Here is a 27,451-nt window from a genome sequence, read left to right as displayed (position 1 = left end):
AACAAAGAACTTGAATGAGGACACAATGAACTTTTCTCATAAAATCCAGATATGTGTTTTGCTTATACTTGCAACAAGCTGTGATTCCCACGTGAAAGGTATCAATCTATTTCCTCTTTCTGTCAATCACTTGTATCATGGCAGGGTCCTGGTATGTTGGGTCATGACCTTTATCCTGGATAGGAGCCAAAAGCCACCAGTAATTTGACTGCTGTAATTATTTAGACTGTTTCTAATAAGCCTAAAAATGTCATGTTAACATTTTTCACATGTTTGTAGTCTTCTGGCCTTCAAATTAACCTCAACATACCATTGTACACTTTTCTTTAGTTATATTGGAAGAAAATATAATTTTCAATAACTAAACTTTGATGGTTGCTTTATCTTGGAAACTATCTTGGCCTATAGGACCATAAGATACTATTTCTTTAGAATTTTTTCCCATAATACTATTTCTTTAGAATTTTTTCCCATGATAGGCCAAACTTTTGACAGTAATCAAAATCTATTCAACATAAATTTACTGAGCATTTACTATGTGCTAGGTTCTGAGACTTAAAAGAAAAATAAGATCAAGTCCAGGTCTTCAAGTAGATGAACTGACAAAAAAATTGACACTTAATGTAATTAGTAAAGACACATGGTTTAAATCTCAGCTCTATGGATTAGTGAGTATGTGACTTTTGGATATATTATCTGTGTGCAGACTGGGAAACTGAGGTGCACAATTCACACAGCTAGTATATGGCAGAACTGATATCTAGACCTAGGAAATTTGAATCTAGAGACTATTACTAACCACTCTGCCATTCTGGTTCTAGAGCCTGAGTTAATTGCTTGGTTTATACATGGAAGAATGTTAAATGCCATTTTGAAGAAGTGAGACCATTTGGCGATATATGTTTTATATATCTCTCTATATATAGATGTATGTTTTATATATGTATGTATATAACACATACATAGAATTCAACAGTATATGGGAAATATGGAAAGAGTCCTATAGCCTTAATCTGAACAAATGGGTCTATATCATCTCTTTCGAGAAGCTTGCCTTCGAGATCAGTTTTTTCCATAACAGAGATCCAGGAAGAATAAAAGAACTGGGTCCTTCTGAATTGATTCTGTAGAGGCAGGTCCCCATCATAAACTTTCCTCAGGATCAGTCTTCCTGACTGACCCGGAGCCATGTGCTTGGTATCCACATGGGTAAATATCTTCAGCCAATCACAAGCAGCATAAAACAAAGTCAAACATTATTAGAATCCGTCCTTTGCAGCTGAAGGATTTGGATTCAGTTTCAGAAATATTTATTGAGTAGAAACTGAAAAAAAGTTACCAATCTGGGTGTGATGGTTAATTTTATGTGTCAACTTGAATGGCCCACAGGATGCCCAGATTAAATATTACTTCTGGGGGTGATTGTGAGGGTGTTTCCTGATGAGATGAGCATTTGAATTGGTGGATCAGTAAAATAAATCACCCTCCCTAATGTGGACACATAAAATCTGTTGAGGGCCTGAGTAGAACAGAAGGTAGCAGAAGGAGGACTTTGCTCCCATTTTCCTGCCTCACTGCTTGAATGGGACAACTCACCTCACCTTCTCTTGCCCTTAGATTGAGATTTACAGCATTTGCTCCCTGGTTCTCAGGCCTTCAGACTCAGACTGGATTACACCACCAATCTCCTGGGTCTTTAGCTTGTAGACAGCAGACTGTGGGACTTCCCAACCTCCATGATCACATGATCTAATTTCTCATACTAAATATCCTTTAATATCCTATTGGTTCTGTCTCTCTGGAGAAACCTGATTAATAAACTAAGTATAAAAGGGTAAATGAAAAAGGACCCCTTCCCTTCCTCTGCCTCCTTTAGCAGAAGGAGCAAATGCATAGACAGGTAACATGGTTCAGGTGGGATGTTCTCTGCAAAAGAAAGTGAAAGTGCTTGGCAGGGAGATGTTGCCAAAAGTTGATTTTTCTCATTCTGTTCAATTAACAAAATAGGGACATCCTATAAATATAAAAATAGAAAAAGGCAGATAAAGTTACCAACCTTTTTATCTCCTTTTATAAAATCTTTTATAAGAGTGAAATGACCAATTAAAAAATATATATGTATATAATTTCAGGATGAGTGTTTTTCTTGGTTTTTAGCCTGGCTCACCCACTTTCTAGCCATGTTATTTGGAGAATGTGAATTACTTATCTGTGACTCAGTTTTCCCTTCTCTAAAGTGGTATCTATCTCATAGATATATTATGGAGATAAAATAGGAAGAAAATTAAGTGTTTAAGTATAATGCCTGACAAACAGTGAAAGCTCTATAAGTTGCATTTATTATTTTATTATTATTGTGGTCAAATTGAAATGCCTTTTGAGGACATAAACACAAAGACAGAAAATATGCCAGCTGCTGGTCTTCTTTCTGACCAAGCTGAGAGAGGAAATTTCTACAACCTGGTTCCAAAACTAAAAAAAATTCATGCAGAAAACTGCAGGTCTCAAAAATGTAGCCCTCTTAGGCATCTAAACTATCCCCTGCTCCCCCACCCCATATTTATTTCCCCTTCAGAAATCTCTCAGGTATGCTTTTGTAGGTTGACAGTCTAATTTCAGAAAAAAACCTTTGGGCCTGAAACAAAAATGCAAAATAGCAGAAGGCTGAGACTGTTGTTCCCAGCAACTATTGCAGGAACAGAAAACGCAGTTGGCTTCATATTTCAGGTTCAACTTAAAGCAGGTACCCGAGACAATTAAGTTTCCTTGCCCCCTGAGTTTGAGTATTTCAAATTGATTGCAGAAGTGAGCAAGGTGACCTAATTGTACCTCTGCTTTTCACATGAATTTATCTTCTTGCTTTATTAGGAGGGGGGCCTTCCGTTTAATATTTCAGTAATTAAATGCACCACTGTCAGCTGTGAAATCCGTAACAGCTTTTCAATGACAACATATTGGATGCTTCTGTGGTCCTCCAAGGTTTCTCTCATATGTCTTTAATAGGAAGGACAGAGGTAGGTGAGAGCCTCACTCAGGTGTGTGCAAACCCAGGTGTGGAGGCAGCTGTGGGTTTATGGCCAATGCCTTCATTTCCTCTCTTTCAGATCACATTAGCTGGAAAAGCCTAGGCATGGCCTGAGAAAGTGGGAAAGAGTAAAAATAAAATGCCTTATCATTTGTGCACTCTGATTCTGCCTGAGACTTTCGCCTAGGGGTCATTCAATGAACATTACCTTGCTGGTGATGTACAGAGGTATCTCAGCACATCATAGTGTAAATTCTGCCTGCACAAAGGTATGTGCTTTGTTTTGAGCCTCAAAAAATGTTTTTGCAAGTAATGCATAATTTTTTCTTTGTAACAGAAACCACCAAAAGAAACAAAGAAATGGAAGGTTGCTAACAGCAGCATGCTAATTAGCAAATACACCCCAGCACTTTGCATTAGCCAACTTAGGCACATTACGTTTTATGTCTTTGTTCATTGGCCAGGACTTCCAGCAGCCTAATAATTCACTCTTAGACCAGCTTTATCAAGAAGACACTGTGTTTTAGAAACTCTAAAAGATCATTTAGAGCAGTAACAAATTACTGCTTTTAATAAAATGCTTTTTTTTTTCACTCAGTAGGATACCGTAAAAAAATAGTCTATAGAGAAGTAGTCTATAGAAAAGGAACATTTTTATCTCTGAGAAGATAATACTGGGGAAATGATAATGTAGTGGGGACTCGTGGTACAAAAGGAGAGTAAAAAGCTTCACTCTCTGACATCTCTCTCTGTTGCTTCCCCATCAACCTGTCTGATCGTTCTTTTATAGTCTCCTTCACAGGCTCCTCTGTCTGGAAGCTCTTTCTCTCTCTCCAGTGCTGGGTTCCACCAAGATCAGTGCTTAGCCATTTGTTTTTCTCACTCTCCACACCTGCCAATGTGATCCAATCCATTGTTTTTCAAAACTAGGCACACATCAGAATAATTCCTCACAGTGCTTTCTAACCATGCAGATTCCTGGTCATCACACTGCTCTGCTGAGAGAGAATCACTAGAGGTTGGGCCCAGTAATCTGTATTTTCACAACTTTTCCAGGTGATGCTAGATCTGGGACTCTAGGTTGTAACCCACTAACACCATATAGGCTGCCAGAGATTGTAAAAGTCATCTGTGTTTTCAGCTCTAAGCTGTCCCTTCAGCCTCAGGCATGGCTGTCTAACTGCTTAAGTGTTTATGTCTGGATGTCACTCAGACTCTTCACATGCAACACAAGCCAAAGTGGTTTTTCCCCTTGTATTCAGTAAGTGATTGTTGTATCCAAGCTGGCATGCAATACCTTAGACTCCTGTCTCTCCCTCATCCTCTACATTTAGCTATCAAAGGCATTTTCCTCTCCCAATCCTAGTTTAGGGTCTCCTTACCCTTTGCGTGGACTAGAGGAACAGAGACAAACTCCTGAGCTCCAAAGGAGAAGTGAGTTACCTGCCACTTCTGGTTTTAGTTGCCTCATCGTCGTATCTGGAATTTCTATTTTCTTGCTTCTGCAGACTCTGGACCTAACGCCTGGAACGTAGGATCCTGTTCCTGAAAGGACTCAAATAATATCCAAGCCTTAGATTTGTGCTCCCTTAATTACTCCAAGTTCCTCAGGCCTGGAAGCCTCTCTCTTTCTGTTTATCAGGGAGTTCCTTTAGGTTTTGATGGCTTATAGTGAACCTCTGTGATCAAACCCCCAAGCTCTGCTAGGGATATGTAGAAGGAAGTTTTTGGAATTTAGAAATCTTTTATTTGCTCGACAAAGCTAGTCTTTTAAGACCATGGACTTAAAAAAAAAAAGTTAGTGTGAAATTCAAGCTGACCAATGACTTCTTTGTCCTAGATGGCATTTGCTGTCCCCCTGAAACAATTAATGCCATTGATCCAATGGGTGAGAAACCTCAGGGCAAAGTGATTGACAGGAAAGGAAAAATACATTGTTTTCAATATCACCCACCCCTGCGCCCCCATTTTCTCCCCCTGCCAGACCTTTGCACCTTTGAAAAGCACAATTGTTCTCAGGAAAGTGTTCCCTACCCCTCCTCCCAGGAAGGAAGGTGTCAGTTTTCTGTGTGGAGCTGTCCCAGTGCGGGAAATCTCGCCCACCCTCTGAGACTGTGTTGAGTCCCATCTAGGTCAAGCAGACTCCATCTTTAATGGTGCAGGACAGAAATAAACTCCCTGAAATGAACAGCAGTTCCTTTTCGCCCAGAGGAGGCAGAAATGGTGTGACAGGGGAAATTCCTATTGCCTGTATTCAAGGGATATTGGACACCCATCACGTGTGGGTTTGTATTTGTATACCTCACTTTTACCCATAAGAATATCACTCCTTATATCCATTCCTGTTGGCTAGCTATAAAAAGGAAAATGAAAATTGGTAATAGAAAATGGGAGAAGCAGAGAAATAGACAGCTGAGGTGAAGCCAGATGTTTTTTGTTTGTGTTTTATTTTATTTTGTGTTTTTCAAGTAAGCCTTAGGAAAAATAATGTCAAGGGGAGAAAACTTGGATCTTAATACTACTGCCTGTTGAGAAGGGAGCTGACACATGCATACCTATCATGGGCTGATGCAAAGTACTTTGTCATAAAGCTATCATGAGTAGAATTGAATCCATATAATCTTGTATTCTGAGTTGGTTAAATACTCAAGCTATTTCTTGATTCTGAGACCATAATCCCAAACACACATATACACACACACACACAAAGTTGGGAGGAATAAATCTCAAAAATACCTTTGTCCATATTAGGTTCAACAAGGCAAACAAAATTTATAAGCATTTTGTTAAAAATAAGTAAAGTTAGACCCTACAAATATTTCAAGCAATTAATGATGATAAGTGATATTATTTGCTGTTGCTATATTTGTTCAAAAAGACTTTTAAAGTATAATAGATAGCATATGTCATAGACCATCCAGATACTTTTACTTTAGTTATATCTTCTATAGACCTATAAAGTCATGTACAAGAGGCAAAGTTTAAAAGTTCAAATTAATGAAAAAGAAACTCCTTATTTCATTCACAAGGGATCCACATATGAAGTACTTGGAAACACTTTTAAAAATCCCCTTTCCTCAACTATTGATGTGCTTTAGACTCCAGAGTTAACTCTAGCACCTCTTTGCTCCAAAATTTTCTTCCTTTTTTCTTTTCACGTTCTCCATCAAACATAATTCCTTTTTCTCTGTATTTCTCCTCTGGCAAACTATCATAACTTTACGTCTTACTGTCCTAAGTGATTTCCTCACCTCTCCACAGTGTTTTTGGCTCTTTGCTTTCTTAGGTCTTGAGATTCTGCATCATAAAAATTCAAAGCGCAGAACCCTGACAATAACGTTCTGTATGTCATCAGTCTTTGTGTAGATCCTTAGCGCACACCACAGTGCCTGGGACACAGTAGACCTTTGACAATGGGGCCAAGAGGGAAGACGAGAAAAAGGAAGGCTAGAGCAAGTGAAAAGGAAAGCTGGGTTAGTTTATTAATTTTTTCAATGTCTTTACATGGAAATTTTCCAAAAGAAAGTTTAACATGACAAGCATCTACTTTTTGGGTGAATCTACAATGACACGACTTTAACATGGACATAAGTATTTTTAAGTCCTTCAGGTGGCTAAATGGATGGTTAAACACGGTTGATTACAAAATAACTGTGAATATGGTAGAAGGTCAATTCGATGCCAGGAAGCTTTATTTTATCTGGGCTCTTGACACTTAGTTGAACTGGAGTCCCACATGCTGGAGCTATGTAGGGGCTTATTGCCAGCCCCACACAAGGAGCAGAAATGATGGTGATGGAGATATTTGTCTTAGTTTTATCTTCTATACATTCATAGATCTGTGGAGTCAGTCTCAGAGCTGTGTCATGTGCGAGAGGCAACGTTTAACAGTACAGATTAATTAAGAATAAACTCTTTATTTTATTCATAGGGGATTCACATATAAAATACTTGGAAAAACTGTTTAAAATCCCCTTACCACATGGTGGACATTTTGGCTTTGGCATGGATAGGGAGTTAGAACAGACTTAGGTAGGTGAAGGATGGTGATGAGTCATTGTGAAAACTGGATTCAAGTACAATAGAACTCAAGGCTCAATTAACATAGAAAATTCATGGTCATAAGAAAACAAAGAGCAAACCCCCAGGACACATCTGAGTTAACCAAAATGTTGATTCCCAGGGGCCCAGCCCTACCTCCCTAGTACCATTTCATTTTTGTTTCAGGTATATATATATATATGTATGTGACACAGATAGCTTTGCTTCCATCAGGCACTGTAACTAATGCAACCAATAAAAGCATTTCTTGTTTCTTTAAATTTTCACATAGTTTTTACATTGTCTGTTTGCTCTTCATTTTCAGAATTTCTTAATGTAAGAGCGCTGATGGGTATTATAATCTTACAAATCAAGTTTAGGATTATGTGTATGGTAGAGTTCTCAGTTTGAGTTTCTTAATGCACTTAGGTGGCAGTGAAACACACAGGTGTCACATGGACTTGAAAGTCTTGCAGCAGATTATATTTGCTTTGTCATAAGCTCTATTAGATATCTGTATACATTTGTGTGTGTGTGTGTGTCTTTTTATTGCCACCTCAGTGACTTCCTCTCATACTTGTTATTTTCTGTCATCACTGCCTTTGCATAGTGTGGACATGTGACAAGAATATACACACCGTAGCCACGGTCAAGGTGACAGAAACCCCCAAAGGTCTGTATGTAAATGCAATCTCAAGCCTTTTCCTGTATGGCCTTATTTTCAACAACATGAGACCCCAGGGCCTGTCCTCTTGAAACACTAATTGAGAAGTTCTCATGTGGCAGAAAGAAAGGGAATGGGATGCAACACAAGAGTCTAAGCAGTACCAAGGATAAAATCTACATGTTCACAGGCTTAATTCTGGAGAAACTTGCGACTAGAGAAACAATATTTCAGAGCTGTGTAATCATTCAGTGCTCAGTCAAGTAATCATACTCGCTGTCTTCACTTTGCTTCATTCTTTTGCATATAATTTTCCCTTTGTTAGAAATATTCTTCCATGCCTTCTTTATCTCAGAAGCTCCTGCTTATTCTTAGACTTATTTCACATGTAATCCTTCTGCATGTTCTTCCTGTGTTCAACAGCTGCCTTTTGAATACTTGACTCTTCCTGTGTGGAGTAGGCAGAATAATGCCCTCCTAAGTTCTCCAAAGATGTCCACACCCTACTCTCCAGAACCTGTGAATATGTTTTATAACATTGCAAAAGGGAATTAAGGTAGCAGATGGAATTATGGTTGCTAATCAGCTGACCTAAAAATAAGATTATCCTGAAAAAAAAAAGAAAAGATTATCCTGGTTTTTCTGCCTGGGCCCAATGTGATCAGAAGTGTCCTTAGATAGGGAAAAGCAAGGCAGAAGAGGCAGAACCAAAGAGATGGCATCACAAGAAAAATTTGATCAGCATTGATGGATGGAAGATAAGCATTAAAAATTTTTTTAAAAATAAATATTACCTAAATCAAGTCCTGGAACCATGATTCTTGACAGAACCAGTGAGTTCTGTCAAGCTTCCATGGAATCTATAATTTCCATACCATGTAAGTTATTCCATACTATGGGAATGTAAATTGGTGCAGCCACTATGGAAAACAGTATGGAGGTTCCTCAAAAAAACTAAAAATAGAGTTGCCATATGATCCAGCAATCCCACTCCTGGGCATATATTTGGAAAAAACTATAATTCAAAAAGATACAAGCACCCCAATGTTCATTGCAGCACTATTTACAATAACCAAGACATGGAAACAACCTAACTGTCCATCGAAAGATGAATGGATAAAGAAAATGTGGTACATATATACAATGAAATATTACTCAGCCATTAAAAAAAGAATGAAATAATGCCATTTGCAGCAACATGGAAGGAGATAGAGATTATCATACTAAATGAAGTAAGTCAGAGAGAGAAAGACAAATACCATATGATATCACTTATATCTGGAATCTAAAATATGACACAAATAAATTATCTACAAAACAGAAACTGACTCATAGACATAGAGAACAGACTTGTGATTCTCGGGGAGGGGTGTGGGAGGGAAGGGATGGACTGGGAGTTTGGAGTTTGGGATTAGTAGATGAAAATTATTATATATATGTAATGGATAAACAACAAGATCCTACTGTATAGCACAGGGAACTGTATTAAATATCCTGTGATAAACCATAATGGAAAAGAATATGAAAGAGAATGTGTGTGTATATATATATATATATATATATATATATATATATATGTAAACTGAATCACTTTGCTGTACAGCAGAAATTAACACAGCATTGTAAATCAACTATACTTCAATAATATAAATTTAAAAATAAGTTATTCCATACTAGATATGGAAAAATTCAAAATGCTGCAAATCCTTTTTCTGAAACTAGCCCAATCCTGCTATCAAAACCTGAGGGAGGTGACACACACATACACACACAAAAAACCACGCATTCTTGTATCTTAGCCACAAAAGTTCTAAGAAAAATGCTAATTCCACAACTATTACCACTATCATTATTACATTATTTATTGTGCAATTGTTACACGTTAGGCACTGGGCTAAGAAGCATCATCTCAGGTAATCCTTGCAGCTTTAAAAGCCCCACTTTATCAATGACAGAACTAAGGCTTAGAAAAGTTAAATAAATTATTCAGAGTTACAAAGCTAACAAGTGGCAGGGTGAGATGTTCCCACAGACTTGTCAAACTCTAAATCTATTAAATAATAATATCTTAAAATAATCATCCTTGACTCCCAAATAGTGTGCACCCCAGGAATATATAGGAGGTTTCATATTAGGAAACACAAATACACCTAAAGAACAAACAAAAGCTACCAGTATCTCAGAATCCAAACCCATCCATTTATTTTAATTGTTTGAATATTTATTCATCTTTCTATTGTATTTTGTTTTCTTTTTATTACATTTACTTTTTTAGACATCTTTATTAGAGTATAATTGCTCTACGATGGTGTGTTAGTTTCTGCTTTATAACAAAGTGAATCAGCCTTACATATAAATATATCCCCATATCTCCTCCCTCTTGCATCTCCCTTCCACCCTCCCTATCCCACCCCTCTAGGTGGTCACAAAGCACTGAGCTGATCTCCCTGTGCTATGTGGCTGCTTCCCACTAGCTATGGATTTTACATTTGGTAGTGTATATATGTCCATGTCACTCTCTCACTTCATCCCAGCTTACCCTTCCCCCTCCCCGTGTCCTCAAATCCATTCTCTACATCTGTGTCTTTATTCCTGTCCTGCCCCTAGGTTCTTCAGAACCATTTTTTTTTTTTAGATTCCATATATATATATGTTAGCATATGGTATTTGTTTGTTTCTGACTTACTTCACTTTGTGTGACAGATTCTAGGTCCATCCACCTCACTACAAATAATTCAATTTTGTTTCTTTTTATGGCTGAGTAATTAAACAAAAATCAATATACAAACAAGCAAAATCAGTATTCAGGACCCAGTAAACTAAGAAAAATATTGCTCTCTTAACAAAAAAATGATAAAAATTCCAGTTATAGTTAAATAATAAATGGAGAAAAATTTTTAACAATTCCTATTAGAGACAGAAACATGACTACAATACCTACCATTTGTTAATTGTTCAATATTTTTGTAACTTCTAGTCAATGTATTAATCCATTAAATGGAGATAATATTTATCAGGTAGAATGAGACAAAAAAACTCTGTCATTTGAAAATAATGTGATAATATACCTAGTAATTCCATGGAAATCACTGACATATTGAGAACTAATGGCATTTTACAAAATGACAGAATAGCTGATAAGTACAGAAAAATCAATAGCTTTCCTATAAGTTATCAATAAGAATCCAGAACCTATTAAACCTATTAATAAAGAAAAGAATATGATTCCACAGCAGTCCAAAACACATTAAATTCTTAGAACCAGCATAAGTAGAAATATATGTAAACTTATGATTAAACCGCAGAAACTTACAGAGGAAGGTAAAAGAAGCACTCAATAAATTTTGTATAAAATATATAAATACATATGCATATATTAATATTCCTGTGTCCCTTTGTTCCTGGAAGGTGTATAATAACTGGAAGAGATAGCAATTCCTTCAAATTAGTTTATATGGTTAGTACAAATTCCAATGAAATGCTCTAAAATTTGTAAATTTTTTCTAAGATTAATCTAGAAGAATAAATAGATGAGAATAGTAAGACATACTTGAAAATATGCATTAGTCGAGGCGTACTTACTTTATAATTATATTAAAACATAAAGCTACAATAATTAAAAAAGGAAGTTACTTGGGGATATACTTATGGAATTATTAAAGAAAAAACCTTTATGATTCTAAAGTAAATGTTTTTCAGTGTGTTTGTGTTTCAACCAACAATATGATAATGAAAGCATTTCAAAGACATGGAAAGTGATCAATGGTTCAATAAATCATCATGTGAAAATCAACTACCTTTTTTAAAAAGTAAGTTAAATATTTGTATTACAGTCATGCATAAAATAATTTTTCCATTAAACTCAGGACAATTATGCAATTATGTTACTTAATCCCAGGATGGAGAAGGAATTGCTAAGGTATAAAAGTAATGGGAAAAGTACAGATAGACATCAATATATAAGATTTTTATACTTCATGTAACCCTAAGGAAAAGCTAAAAATAAAAAAAAATTGGAGGGCTTCCCTGGTGGCGCAGTGGTTGAGAGTCCGCCTGCCGATGCAGGGGACACGGGTTCGTGCCCAATCCGGGAAGATCCCACATGCCGCAGAGTGGCTGGGCCCATGAGCCATGGCCGCTGAGCCTGCGCGTCCGGAGCCTGTGCTCCGCAGTGGGAGAGGCCACAGCAGTGAGAGGCCCGTGTACCGCAAGAAAAAAAAAATTGGAAATATATTTACAACAAATTAAAAAGACAAAGAGAGGATCGAGTCTCTGTCCATGAGGGGGGAAGGGGGTGGCGTGCGCGCCATTTCTAGTCGTTTTCAAAGCGCCTCGCGCTGATTCTCACAGGCCCAGCCACTGGCCCCAGCTCTGCCCTGCAGCATAATAAAATGGCTAATCAGGTGAATGGTAATGCGGTACAGTTAAAAGAAAAGGACGAACCAATGGATACTTCCAGTGTAACTCACACAGAACACAAGACACTGATAGATGCAGGACTCCCACAGAAGATGGCAGAAAGACTTGATGAAATATTTCAGACAGGATTGGTAGCTTATGTCGATCTTGATGAAAGAGCCATTGATGCTCTCAGGAAATTTAATGAAGAAGGAGCTCTGTCTGTACTACAGCAGTTCAAGGAAAATGACTTATCACATGTTCAGAACAAAAGTTCATTTTTATGTGGAGTTATGAAGACCTACAGGCAAAGGGAGAAACAGGGGAGCAAGGTGCAAGAGTCTACAAAGGGACCCAATGAAGCAAAGATCAAGGCCTTGCTTGAGAGGACTGGTTATACCCTGGATGTAACCACAGGACAGAGGAAGTACCGTGGTCCTCCACCAGACAGTGTGTACTCTGGCATGCAACCTGGAATTGGAACAGAAGTCTTTGTAGGTAAAATACCAAGAGATTTATATAAGGATGAGTTGGTGCCACTTTTTGAAAAGGCTGGTCCCATTTGGGATCTACATCTTACGATGATGGATCCACTGTCTGGTCAGAACAGATGGTATGCATTTATCACCTTCTGTGGAAAGGAAGCTGCACAGGAACCTGTTAAACTGTGTGACAGCTATGAAATTTGCCCTGGTAAACACCTTGGAGCGTGCATTTCTGTGGCAAACAACAGGCTTTTTGTTGGATCAATTCCGAAGAATAAGACTAAAGAAAACATTCTGGAAGAATTCAGTAAAGTTACAGAGGGTTTGGTGGACGTTATTCTCTATCATCAACCCGATGACAAAAAGAATCGGGGGTTCTGCTTCCTTGAGTATGAGGATCACAAGTCAGCAGCACAAGCCAGACGCCGGCTGATGAGTGGAAAAGTAAAAGTATGGGGAAATGTAGTTACAGTTGAATGGGCTGACCCTGTGGAAGAACAAGATCCAGAAGTCATGGCTAAGGTGAGAGTTTTATTTGTGAGAAACTTGGCTACTACAGTGTCAGAAGAAATATTGGAAAAGTCGTTTTCTGAATTCGGAAAACTTGAAAGAGTAAAGAAGTTGAAAGATTATGCATTTGTTCATTTCGAAGACAGAGGAGCAGCTGTTAAGGCCATGGATGAAATGAATAGCAAAGAAATAGAAGGGGAAGAAATTGAGTCTTAGCCAAGCCACCAGACAAGAAAAGGAAAGAGCGCCAAGCTGCTAGACAAGCCTCCAGAAGCACTGCGTTATGAAGCTTATTACTATCACCCTCCTCCTTGTATGCCACCTCCAATTAGAGGCCGGGGTCATGGTGGGGGGACAGGTGGATATGGCTACCCTCCAGATTACTATGACTATGAAGATTACTATGATGATTACTATGGTTATGATTATCACGACTATAGTGGAGGCTATGAAGATCCCTACGACGGCTACGATGATGGCTGTGCAGTAAGAGGAAGAGGAGGAGGAAGGGGAGGACGAGGTGCTCCAGCACCACCAAGGGGGCGGAGAGCACCACCTCCAAGAGGTAGAGCTGGCTATTCACAAAGGGGACCACCTTTGGGACCACCAAGAGGCTCTAGGGGTGGCAGAGGGGGTCCTGCACAATAGCAGAGATGCCGTGTTTCCTGTGGATCTCGGGGCAACCGTGGGGGCAAGAGAAAGGCAGATGGGTACAACCAACCTGATTCCAAGTGCCATCAGACCAACAACCAACAGAACTGGGGTTCCCAGCCCATCGCTCAACAGCCGCTTCAGCAAAGTGGTGACTATTCTGTTAACTATGGTTACAATAATGACAACCAGGAATTTTATCAGGATACTTATGGGCAACAGTGGAAATAGACAAGTGAGGGCTTGAAAATGATACTGGCAAGATATGATTGACTCTAGATCTACATCCTTCAAAAAAAAATTGGCTTATCTGTTTCATCTTTAAGTAGCAATTTGCTGCCGTTTGTATTCGGCTGAAGAAATCACTATTGTGTATGTATGCAAGTCTTTTTATTTTTTCCTCTTTTCATAAATGCTTTTGGATATTATTGGGCTTGCAGAGTTCCCTTATTCTGGGAGTTACAATGCTTTTATCCTTTCAGGCTTCATTTTAGCTTGAAAACAAGCTGAGCACACTGTTAAATCATGATTTTGCAGAACCTCTGGTTTTGGACAGCTTCATTTTTTGGATTTGGGATAGATTACCTAGCAGTATGGAGTATGCTGTAAATAAAAATACAACCTAGTGCTTTGTCTTAGTAGTTTTAAGAAATTAAAGCAAACAAATTTAAGTTTTCTTGTATTGAAAAAAAAAAGACAAAGAATTATTACCATTTATGCTTAAAGACTTAAAAACCAATAAGTAAGACATTCACCATTCCATTTAAATATACAAAAAATTTTAACAAAAATTTATATAGGCAAGACCATAACTCTTCAATACGCAAACATTGAATGAAGATACTTTCACCCTAACAATAAAGAGAAAATTTAAGGGGACTTCCCTGATGGTCCAGGGCTAAAGAATCTGCCTTACAATGCAGTGGACGGATGTGGGTTGGATTCCCGGTCAGGGAACTAAGATCCCACATGCCACGGGGCAACTAAGCCCACGCACCACAACTACTGAGCTTGCGCACCTTAACTAGAGAGCCTGAGTGCCACAAATACAGGGCTCACATGCCATGGAGCCTGCGTGCCACAACTAGAGAAGAGAAAACCTGCATGCCACAACTAGAGCGAAGCCTGGGCGCTGCAATGAAAGACAGCATACACCTCAACAAAGATCCCGTATGCTTCAACTAAGACCCAAAGCAAACAAAAACAAATTAAATAAATAAATAAATAATAAATAAAATCTTTAAAACAAAAAAGAATAGTGCAATATTGGGGTTTGTTTTTTGGCCTAACAATTAATAAAACTATTCAATTAAATTTGGCCAGATTTGGTTCTGATGAATTGTGTCATTCTCTATAGGTGAAAGTGTAAATATCAGAAATATCTTGAAAGCAATTTGTCAAACTATTGTCAAGAGTCAAGAATATATATGCATTTTCATTTATTAATTTCATTTGTATAAATCTACCTTCTAGAGATAAGCAGTATGTTTACAAACTTTGTACATAGAATGTTTATTATGGTGTCAATCTTATAAGAGCAAAATATTGTTAGCAATTTACATGTAGAAAAGTATGATTAGTTTCATGTAACAAAGAAAGACAGATCTTTTTAAGGAATATTTTTCTGATACAAAATATTATCCTAATATAGTTTTAAATAAAGAGCCATCATGATCTTGATTTTTCATATGTATATAATGCAAAATTGAGATCATGATACTGTTTTATTTATATACGCTTTGAAACGTTAGATGGAGGCATGTTAACCTATTAACAGCAGTTACCTCTGGTTGATGAGAGAAGAAAAATTTATTCTTTATCTTTTCTCTATTTTCTAAATTTAATGTAGTGTCTTTTCCATTAGCTTTATAAGTTAAACACAGATGCGGACACAGACAGACAGACACAGATTTCTAAATGAAAGCACTGAAAAAATTGTTTTACTATTAATATTGCCCATTGAGATAATGAATCAAAAATTTAGAAATTTTACTTTGACACACACTTCAATTAAACAAATGAAGCATTTATCTTCTGTCTTTTGATGCTGAACATAGAATTAAATAGGATAGTTAGTAAAGGGATTTACATACTAAACCTTATACTATCTATTTATGAGTTCTAGTAAAGTTTACTCTGCTTATAGTTCCTCGCAATTGATTCAGACTTTAAGACTATAGGAAGACTTTAAAAGTGTAGGAAAATTCAAGGTTTCATAAAGAAACCTTGGATCTCACCTTACCTTACCTAAGAAGCACCTTGAAGTCCTTGGGTCAAACTGCAGAGTTGGGAATTATTCCACTAGTGGATGTCAGTCCAGAAAACTCTTCCTAGAGGAAGTCATGGAGGGAAAAATATAGGAGAAAGGGGAGAGTGTAGAGTGAAACCTTGACAAACTTTGAATATAACACCAGAAAGGGAAAAATAATAAAAACAAATAGAAAAGAATTTCTTGATAGCTGGGATTATTTGTTTAAAAGATTATTTTATAAGAAGCAACAAATCATTTTGAGCTTTGACCAATTTGCCTAGTTCTTGTTTAGTTAGCACTCAATTAACTCAGCTGAGTTCTCGGAAACTGGATTTACTATTCATTGATATTGCTTTAAAAAAAGAAAAACAAAGTCTTTGAAGTTACAAAGAATGAAGAAAAAATTCAAATGAAAACAAAATTACACCCTGAGTATTAGAAAATATGGCACATGTTTCCCTCAACTAGTGTAGTAGAATTTTTTTCACTGTATTTTAATCTTCCAATGGGTGTTGGACTCAAAATTATAGTATGCATAGAGGGAAAAAAGTAGAAAATCAGAACTTAGAGAGGATACAAATTTTAGGTTTGTGTTTGCTAGCTTTTTTCTCATTAATCAAGTAAGTTATTAATGTTTAAAGAAGAGAGTACTCTGACTGGCATTCAGAAGTCACAGAGAAATTCTACTGAAGGAAAAATAATGTTGGAAACTTTTTATTTGTCACTCCATCAAAGTGTTTCAAAGGTTAGGGGACTGTGTACTTTGCTTTTCTCCAAGTTAGCAGGATAATAAAGATTATTTTGTTTTTGCAGGTGTTTAAAGACATGATGCCAAAGACAAAATTTTCAACTAGAACCCTCAAGAAATGTCACTTCTCTGTCTTGCCAAGAGAGATCCAGCATTTCCTCTACATAAACATCTGCTGGGAATATTTTAAAGGCAAGTATTTAAAATAATGACGTTTGTAGCTTCTTGTCTTTAATAAGTTTGAAAAAGAAGGGAAATTAATTTGTGATACCTTCCCTCCCAAAGCAACTTTTCTTTTTTTTTTTGTGGTATACGGGCCTCTCACTGCTGTGGCCTCTCCCACTGCAGAGCACAGGCTCTGGATGCACAGGCTCAGCGGCCATGGCTCACAGGCCCAGCTGCTCCGCGGCATGTGGGATCTTCCCAGACCGGGGCACGAACCCGCATCCCTTGCATAGGCAGGCAGACTCTCAACCACTGCGGCACCAGGGAAGCCCCCAAAGCAACTTTTATTCATTGATATGCACCAAATTGGATGATTAGAAAGTGAAAACATTAACATTATGTTAGGTGGAAATGGATAAAACAGTCTGTATCAATCATACCTGAGAGACACTCATAAATCATGGGTTCCTTTTACTCCAGAAGCTTCACCAGTTCATTGTTATGCTCACTAGTTTGTGGTAATTATACTATGTTTATATTTACATAAAAATTGGATTTCCTATTAAACAGAAAACCCCACAAAAGCGAGAGTCAGGGAAACATAAGTTAGCTATACAATCTGAACAAAACAAATTCATTTGTGGTTAGAATGGAAACTTCATTTTGTGTAAACGAATGTAGATGTTTGGGGATAATTCTCTGTAGAAAATGCAAGATATATAGCCTGGCTCTTCAAGGTTCTAAGAAAGAGACACACACAGATTGCCTTTGTTAATAGGTATTTATTGCAATGATACATTAGGATGTAATTTCAGAAGTAGTGCTGTCTTGTACTCTGGATTACACTATAAAGAACTAGGGGTACTGCAGACATCACGAAGTGGGAAAATGACTCAGTAAAAAAGTAGTTTAGTATCTTTCAGATTAGAAACTAAGTTCAAATGATCTGTCTTTTCTTCCTTTCCCCAACACTATTACTTCTTCAAATGACTAATTTGATTGATAGCTTTGTCACTATGACAAAAGGAGTACCCTTGTCATCAATAATTCAGACCAAATCACCTTAGGGTACTTATGTACCAGTCTCTAGGTGGAAGGTTTGGTTTCTCCTGATACATGGAGTTTAAGAAATTAATGACTGACTCAATGAAGTACTCGTTTGGGCTCTTCTTAGAAGTTAACAATGGCCATGGTCGATACAGTTCTCCTGGAGTTTTCTTGTAGCATGTTCAATAAATTAGCAATGGAAAAAAGTGTGCAAGGATTCAGTGCATATGTCTTCAAATGGAGCTCATAGATATCCCCTGAAGCTAAATTCAGAGACCGATTCTATACTAAAAATTGATTAGTGATTAGGACTTCCAGAATGGTGGAGTGGAAGCTTGTAGGACCCTCTCCCCAGTAAAACAGCAATTTAACTGGTGAAAATGATAAGAAAACAATTTTTTGTAGTTTATGAAAAGTATCCTAAGGGCATACACAGACTGAGAAATATTTGTTCAAGAAATCTGCTAAAACTCAGTAATAACAGTGACAGTCTGTGTTGTTGAAGCCTCTACCTGCTCCCTTAACCCCTCTTCCCTCCCCAAGCTCAATATTGGGGAAGGGTTACTGCAAGTGCTCTACTTTGGACCAGTGTGACCAAGAAGATGAACTATTCTTTGAAAGCATTGCCCAAACCTCCTACAGAATCATCAGCATGGAGCTTCACTGGAACAACAGTCTGAAATACAACTTTTGACCCAACAATGACTCTATAATAACCTATTCTTACCTAAGTGTAGCTCCCAGGAATCCAAACATAAAAATTATATCACAGTCATCCCTGGTAATCTGGAAAACTGTGTGCATGTTCAACGTTGTGCCCTTTCAGGAGAAATCAAAGATGATATTTCTAAGTGACTAGTCAAAGGCTGAACATATGTTAAATAAATAAATAGATAGATAAACAAACAGACAAACAAATAAATAAACTCCCTAAACTGTGGTAGCCACCTTCAAACCACATGTACATCCAATGGTAAAAGTTAAAATTGATCTGGCTAAGTGGGTTTAAATATAGCCTTTGATGAATAAGTTGTTTATGCTGATACAGGGCCAATGCCTAACTAGCCAGGCAACAAAATAAAAACAAGGGTTATAATCAGAGCAGGGACATCAAAGTTTCAAATTATAGGGGAAATAGATTTGGCAAAATTAGTTCAGCAAGGTCATTAAACAAGTAAGCAAACAACCAGGCAAAAAGTAATAATAACCTCTGTCATGTGTGGGTGAGGGGAAACATTATATGGAGTTGCTAAAACACACAAAGTAAAATTTCAGTTTTCAAACAACAACAACAAATTGAGACCTACAAAGAAAAAAGGAAAGTGTGAATCAAGGAGCAAAAAAGCACACAATGGAAACAGTTTTCGAAGAGGTCCATTTGTTGAACTTAGCAGACAAACACTTCAAAGCAATAATTATAAATCTGTTCAAATACTATAGTGAAATATGTTTCAATAATTAAAGGAAAGTATAATGATAATATCTTATTAAATAATGTATATCAATATAAGATATAGAAATGATTGGAAATAATAATCAAATGGAAATTCTGACATTAAAAGTGCAATAACCAGGGCTTCCTTGGTGGCACAGTGGTTGAGAGTCCGCCTGCCGATGCAGGGGACACGGGTTTGTGCCCCAGTCTGGGAGGATCCCATGTGCCGCGGAGCGGCTGGGCCCGTGAGCCATGGCCGCTGAGCCTGCGCACCTGGAGCCTGTGCTCCGCAACGGGAGAGGCCACAACAGTGAGAGGCCTGCGTACCGCAAAAAACAAACAAACAAACAAACAAAAAGTGCAATAACCAAATCAAAAATTTACTAGCAGGGCCCTACAAAGCAGAAATAAAGAATGAGAAAACCTGAATACTAATTCAATAGAGATCTTACAATCTGAAGAATAGAGAAAAAGGGATGAAAAAAAACCAAAAACAAAAGCAGAGCCTCAGAGAAATGTGGGACATCAATACATGCACTAAAATTCACATAATGGGAATATGAGAAGTAAAGGACTGAACGAGGCAGGGGAAATATTCAAAGAAATATGAATGAAAACTGCCAAAACTAGATGAAAGCTTTAAACATCACAAAAGATCAATGAACTCTAAGTAAGATAAAAGCAAGGATATATATTAACACTGAGACACATCATAGTCAAAATGTTAAAAGCCAAAAATATTAATAAAAATAAAATTTTGAAAACAGTAAGACAAATGACACATATACAAGGCAATTATACAAAGATTAATGACTAACTTTCTATCAGAAAGAGTGGTGCTCAGAAACAGTGCAGTGATATATTCAAAGAGCTGAAAGTGAAAATAGTTGTCAACGAGTGTCATATATCCAACAAAGTTACCTCTAAAGAAAAGGTGAAATAAATACCTCTAAGCTAAACAAAACCCAAGAAATTTGTTTCTAGAACCCCTGCTTTACAAGAAATACTGAAGGAAATTCTTCAGACTGAAAGCAAGTTTCAGCAGTCAGAAATTCAAATCCACAGGAAGAAAACAAAGAGCACTCAAAAGTATTACAAAAGACAGGATAATTGCCTATTTTCTCCTTTCTTCTCTTAACTCATTTAAAAAGAAATTAGTAAAACAATACGTAAACAATTATATTGTTGAGACAATAACATGTAGAAATGTAATATATTTGACAATAAAGGAAAAAATAGTGGGTGTGAATAAAGCTGCACTGAAGTGAAGAAATGGTACTAGACAGTAACTCAAGTAAAAAGGTAGGAATAAAGAGAACCAGAAAGGGTAAAATAAGTCCTCTATTATTATATTGAGTCATTGTCATTTTTTTAATTTATCTCTGTTGATACTTGCTTTATATATTTAGGTGCTCCTGGATTGGGTGCATATATAATAAAGAGTGTAATACCCTCTTCTTGTATTGATCCCTTTGTCATTATATAATGTCATTCTTTGTCTTTTGTTATAGACATTGCTTAAAGTCCATTTTGCCTGACATGAATATTTACTTCTGCTTTCTTATCATTTCCATTTTCATGAAATATCTTTTTCCATCCCCTTACTTTCAGTCTGTGTGTATCTTTAGCTCTGAAGTGAGTCTCCTGTAAGCAGCATATAGACAGGTCTTGTTTTTTTATCCAATCAGCCACCCTATGTCTTTTGACTGGAGCATTTAGTCCATTGACATTTAAAGTAGTTATTGATAGGTATGTACTTATTGCTATTTTATTACTTGTTTTATGGTTGTTTTTATAGTTCTCTGTTCATTTCTTCTTTTTGTTTCTTCCCTTGTGGTTTGATGATTTTCTTTAGCAGTATGGTTGTGTTCCTTTCTTTCTACTTTTTGTGTATCTATTGTAAGTTTTTGATGTATGGTTACAATGGGATTTATATATGTTTACCTATAACTCTATTGACTTGTTTTAAAATGGTAGTTATTTAAGTTCTAACACATTCTAAAAGATCTACATTTTTTATTTTCCTCCCTCACATTTTGTGTTTTTGAAGTCATATTTTACATCTTTATGTTTATCTCTTCACTGTTAATTGCAGTCATAGTTGTGTCTACCGTTTTTTTTCCTTTTAATCTTTGTTGCATTTCTATCCACTAGTAACAAAGTATCAGAAATTGAAAGAAAAAAATTCTGTAAGAAGAATAAAATACGTAGGAATAAACTTAACCAAGGAGGTGAAAAACCTATACTCTGAAAAGTATAAAACATTAAAGAAAGAAATTGTAGTTCCTAGAGCAACCACTAAGCAAATAACACACAATATAATTAAAACTCACTAAGATATTTAAAATATTACATTAGAAAATAGTCGATTATAAGAGAAGGCAAAAAAGAGGAATAGAGGGAAAAACACATGAGTTAAAATAGAAAACAAAACACATGTAGAATACATACAACCATGCTAAAACATTAAAGGTGAATAGATTAACACTCTAATCAAAAGGCAAATATTGTCATATTTGAACTATAGGAGACACACTTTAGATTCAAAGATGCAAACAATCTGAAACAACCTGCAAACTATGACCACAAAAGAGCTGAATACCAGAAAACAAAAAAGCAAAAAATGTTTCTAGAGATAGAGAAGGACTTTTATAATAATAAAAGAATAAATCCATCAGAAAGGTATAACAAGTATAAACATGTGTGCACCTAAAAACAGAGCCCTCACATACTTGGAGCAATACTGACAGAATTGAAGAAAAATATAGACCACTCAATTACAATGTTTGGAGACTTCAGTATCTCATTTTCAAAATGGGTAGAGCAGCTAAATCAGAATCTCAGCAAGGAAACAGAATGTTTGAACAACAATATAAACCAACCAGATCTCACAGAAACTCTGTAACCTCCACAGAGCAAGAGTGATATATACATTCTTCTCAAATGCACATTGGACATTTTCCAGGATATGCCAAATGTTTGGCCATAAAAGAAGCCTCAATAACTTTTATTAAAAAACTGAAATTAACACCAGAAGTATGTCTTCAGTCCACAATAGAATAAAAGTAGAAATCAACAACAGAAAGATATTTGGGAAATAAACAAATATATGGAAATTAGAGAATTCACAGCTAATTAATGATTTTGAGAAAAAATATCATAAAAGAATTTAGCAAATGTTTGATAGAATGCAACTGAAAACAACACATACCAAAAGGTATGTGATGCAGCTAAAACAGTGTTAGGAAGAAAATTTACAGTTATAAATGCCTATAATAAAAAAAGAGGAAAGATCTCAAATGAATAACCTAGTCTTCTACCTAAAGAAAATAGAAAAATAAGAACAAAACTAAGCACATAGCAAATATGAAGAAAGAAAATAATGATAAAAGAATAAATAAAGCAGAGAATAGAAAAAACAATCAAGAAAGTCAGTGTAATCAAATCTTAACTCTTTCAGAAAATCAACATAACTGATAAAACTTTAGCTATACTGCCCAAAAGAAAAACAAAGACTTAAATTACTAAAACTGGGCGTGATAGAGGGGACCTTACTACCAATCTTGAAGAAATAAAAATGAATGAAAGAGAATGTTATGTGTTATTGCATGACAACAAATTAGATGACCTAGACAAAAATGGGCAAATTCCTAGAGAAATACTAATCACTTAAACTGACTCAAAAATAGAGAATATAAATAAATTTATAATGTAAAAATATTGAATTAGTAATAAAAAAATTCCTCCAACACCCCCCACCCCACCTCCCCACCCCCACCCCCACCCCTGCAAAGCTCAGGCCCAAATGACTTCACTGGTGAATTCCACCAAATGTTTAAATAAGCATTAAAACCAGTACTTCATAAACTTTCTCTAAAAATAGAAGAAGGAACACTTCCCAACTAATTCTATGAGGCCCTTATTACTCTGATACAAAAGCAAAACAATGAAATCACAAGAAAATAATTTATAGACAATATTTCTTATAAATATAGATGCAAAATGTTCAAGAAAGCAGTAGCAAACTGAATCTGGAAACATATACAAACAATTATAATTCAAACAATGTAGTATACCACATTAACAGAATAAAGGACAAAAGCTATATGATCATTTAATAGATGCAGAAAAAGCATTTGGCAAGATCCAACAGCCTTTTATGATAAAAATGCACAACAAATGGGAATAGAATGGAACTTCCTCACACTGATAAAGGACATCTATGACCAACCTAAGTAAATTGATAATTTATGGTGAAAGACCAAACACATTTCCTTTGAGATCAGAAACAAAAAAAGGATATCCACTCTCACCTTTTCCGTTCAATACTGTGCTGGAGGTTCTAGCCAGGGCATCAGGTAAGAAAAAAATAATAAAAGTCATGTAAATTGGAAAGAAAGAAGTAAAACTATTAAAAAATCAACACTATTAGAACTAATAAGGTCAGCAAGGTTGCAATACAAATGATTAATAAACAAAAATTAATTGTATTTCTATACAATTGCAGTGAGTACTCTGAAAATGAAACTAAGAATTGGCGATTTGTACAAAGTGTGCTTATTAGGAAAGAAATATCAAGGTCCTCATGAAAGTCATCAGTAAATGTTATATACATATAATATATATATTATATATATAACATTTACAAAAATATTATAACACATTCAAATATATACACACACCTGTTTCTTCAGTATGTTAAATGAGAAAATGAGAAACTCATGCTGAGGTCGAGTATAGCTATTCTAATATATCTGGAAAATTTGCATAGGATTTTGGAAATTTAGTACCCAGATCAGTCTGTATATCCTTTGGGTTAGGATCTAATTTGGGTTAAGAATTTGAAAAATACATTATATTCCATTCCACACATATTTGACAGAACAATGTGTTAAAACACAGCTTGTATCTGTTTAGAAGTCTTAGTGTTTGTAAAAGTTCCAGATTTAATGCCCAAGTGGAAATAGAGTGACCGAGAATTCATTCTATACTCATACAGGAGAACTCTCCATCAGAGTGATCGGTATACTGTGGCAGAGAGAACTTTTTTTTTAGTTTTTTTTTGCGGTACGCGGCCCTCTCACCACCGCGGCCTCTCCCGCTGCGGAGCACGGGCTCCGGACGCGCAGGCTCAGCGGCCATGGCTCACGGGCCCAGCTGCTCCACGGCATGTGGGATCTTCCCAGACGGGGGCACGAACCCGTGTCCCCTGCATAGGCAGGTGGACCCTCAACCACTGCGCCACCAGGGAAGCCCAGAGAGAACTTTTTAAAAAAAGGATCAGGTCAGGTCTCGCTACTCCTCTGCTTCCAAACATCCAATGGCTTTTCATCCCACTGCAAATAAAAGTGAAACTCCTACTCTAAAGCCATGTACGACCTGACCCTGCTTCCACTGTGGATTCCCTTCTTTTCTATAAAGGTTCTGTATGTTCAGCCACACTGGCCTTCTCCCAGTTGCTAGCACTCACCAAGCTTATTCTTTCCTTGGGTATGTTTTTTCCCACCCCTGGAGTGGTTCTTGTAAAGACCCTCTCATGGTTCTCTGACGTCATCGAGGTCTTTGCTTAGACATGCCTGTCTGTCCTCCATGCTCTACCGGAAATAACTCCCACTTCTGCTCACTTATTGTCTCTTTGACCTTCTTTCCTTCCCTTCAAAGCACTTACTACTACCTAAAATTATATTATATACGTGTTTATATACTTAGTTATTTGCTTATTTATTTTCTCTCTTCTTCACTAGAATGTTGTCTCTTTGAGGGCATGGATAATTTCTATTTTTTCTAGTCCTCACACCTAGAGGAGAGCCTGGTACATAATAGATACTCAATAAATATTTGATGAATGGATTAAATCCTGATTTTAATCTGTGATTCTGTCTATCGCCTATGAACAAAGAATCAAGAGGTTAACTATTCTTTTTTCTTTGATTTGACAAGCTATATTTTCAGTGAATCACATGAAAACCTAAGATCAGTGAGACACAAAATTAGAAAATATCTCTTGGAAATGGATCTAGTATTGATTTTTGGGTTAAGAAAGTCCCAAAGAAAAGGTTCTGGTAGAGAAATGAGAAATTTCATAAAATGAGTAGTGTTCTCCTTACTATGAAGTCAAATCCATTTCGTTATTGCTTTTATGCCAGAGAAATACAGAAACCAAAAAAACTAAAATAATAAATTCTACAAAAAGACCCACAAAACGTGTTTTATTAGATTACGTATGTGTGTATAAATGTATATTCATTTACCTATATACACAAGTACATACACACACATATATATTATGTATATATTCTGAACACAGTTGAAGACATGGTATTATAGTTCTTAGTTCTGACAGTGAGTCAGATACATCTGGTTCAAAATTATTTAACTTCAGTGAGACTGAATTGGTTTTTCTTTAAAATAGGGATCAAGCCTAATTCACAGGAACGGTGTAGGGGCTAAATGCAACAGTAAATGTTCAGTGCCTGGCAGAGTGCCTTGGACAGTGGAGGCCTTTTTGATAAGTAATAATTCTTCATTTTCCCTGCAGAACCTTCTGAGCTTAGGTTCCTATCTATGTAAATCCTCCTAAGCTTTATAAAACACACAGTCATTGAATCTGAATATTCCAGAGTCATGTTATTTTCATATATTTCTCATATGTACTACAAATTTACCTGAGATGTGATAGATACATCAATTTGGTAAGTTACTCCCTCTGAACAATAAATAAATAGATTAATAAATAAATAAAAGGAAATGGAATATAGAAATTCTTACACATCTTTTTTCAATGGAAATGTTTTATTAGATTTTATAACAAAATTTAAAAACAATATCAGGAGTTTGTGTGTTTCTCAGGTAACCAGATAAATATACGTTACAGGGCTTCCCTGGTGGCGCAGTGGTTGAGAGTCCGCCTGCCGATACAGGGGACGCGGGTTCGTGCCCCGGTCTGGGAAGATCCCACATGCCATGGAGCGGCTGCGCCCGTGAGCCATGGCCGCTGAGCCTGCTCGTCCGGAGCCTGTGCTCCGCAATGGGAGAGGCCACAACAGTGAGAGGCCCGCGTACCGCAAAAAACAAAAACAAAAAAAAACATATGTTACAATATGTTAAGTTTTGTCCATACAGAAATGCCTTTAGGATGCTGTAGTAATGTAAAACCTGAAGGTAGACAGAGAAGGGCAGAAAGGCTCTGATAGATAGAGCATGAATTGTGGCCTGCTAACCAGGATCCAGATGCTAGCCAGGAGAGAACTTTAGTCCATAATCTACAGAGAAAAAAAAATCAGGAAATTCCTTAAATTTAATATTTAGTCTATCATACTGTTTCATTCTGATTCACTTTCTAAAAGTCTCAAATGTGTTTAGCCTAATACTCTCAATAGTAAAGACCAAATTTAAATGATCTGTTATTTCCACCTTCCTGAAACAGGTAGGATAGAAGAATTTTCAAGTTTTCCTGGGTAGAAAGCACCTCCACAAAGGAAAGACAAGACAGTATTTCAGCCAGGGCTTCAATATGCTGGTACAACTAGAATACAAATCCTAAGGGTCTCCTGCAACACCATTAAAACAATGTCATGAACTGAAACATTGCCCAAGCTTGATCTTCAACAACAATCTTCTTCAAAAGACCTACTGGGCTGAGAAAATGACTTTCTATGAAGAGGCTGACACTTCACAGTTCCATAAAGTATATTTCTTGTAATTCCAAGCAGTTTTTGTAAATCACGTGTTTCTCTGATTCATCTATGAATCTTTGCATCTTTGTGTCTCTTCTCAATTTTTTCTGTCACTGCCTCAGCCAAAAAAAAAAAAAAAAAACTGTGGAGGAAGCATTTAGCAAGTTGCTAAAATGCACTTTAGAAGATTACTAACAGAACAAATAATCCACCCCTGTTCTTTGACTGATTTTCTTTTTTTTTTTAACATCTTTATTGGAGGATAATTGCTTTACAACGGTGTATCAGTTTCTGCCCCACAAAAAAGTGAATCAGCCATACATATACATATGTTCCCATATCTCTTCCCTCTTGC

General features: G+C 36.5%; 1 pseudogene; it reads left to right on the top strand.

The window, feature by feature from the left end:
- Positions 1-11,581: 11,581 nt before the first annotated feature.
- On the top strand, positions 11,582-14,232 carry LOC111187316 (heterogeneous nuclear ribonucleoprotein R pseudogene; annotated as a pseudogene).
- The last annotated feature ends 13,219 nt before the right edge of the window (positions 14,233-27,451 follow it).

The sequence above is a fragment of the Delphinapterus leucas genome, chromosome 2 (genome assembly GCF_059928025.1).
Source record: "Delphinapterus leucas isolate spDelLeu-1000000601 "Yukka" chromosome 2, BTC_Dleu_Yukka2, whole genome shotgun sequence".
Taxonomy (NCBI): domain Eukaryota; kingdom Metazoa; phylum Chordata; class Mammalia; order Artiodactyla; family Monodontidae; genus Delphinapterus; species Delphinapterus leucas.
The sequence above is the reverse complement of the archived record's forward strand: the minus strand, read 5'-3'. Positions and strand labels throughout refer to the sequence as shown.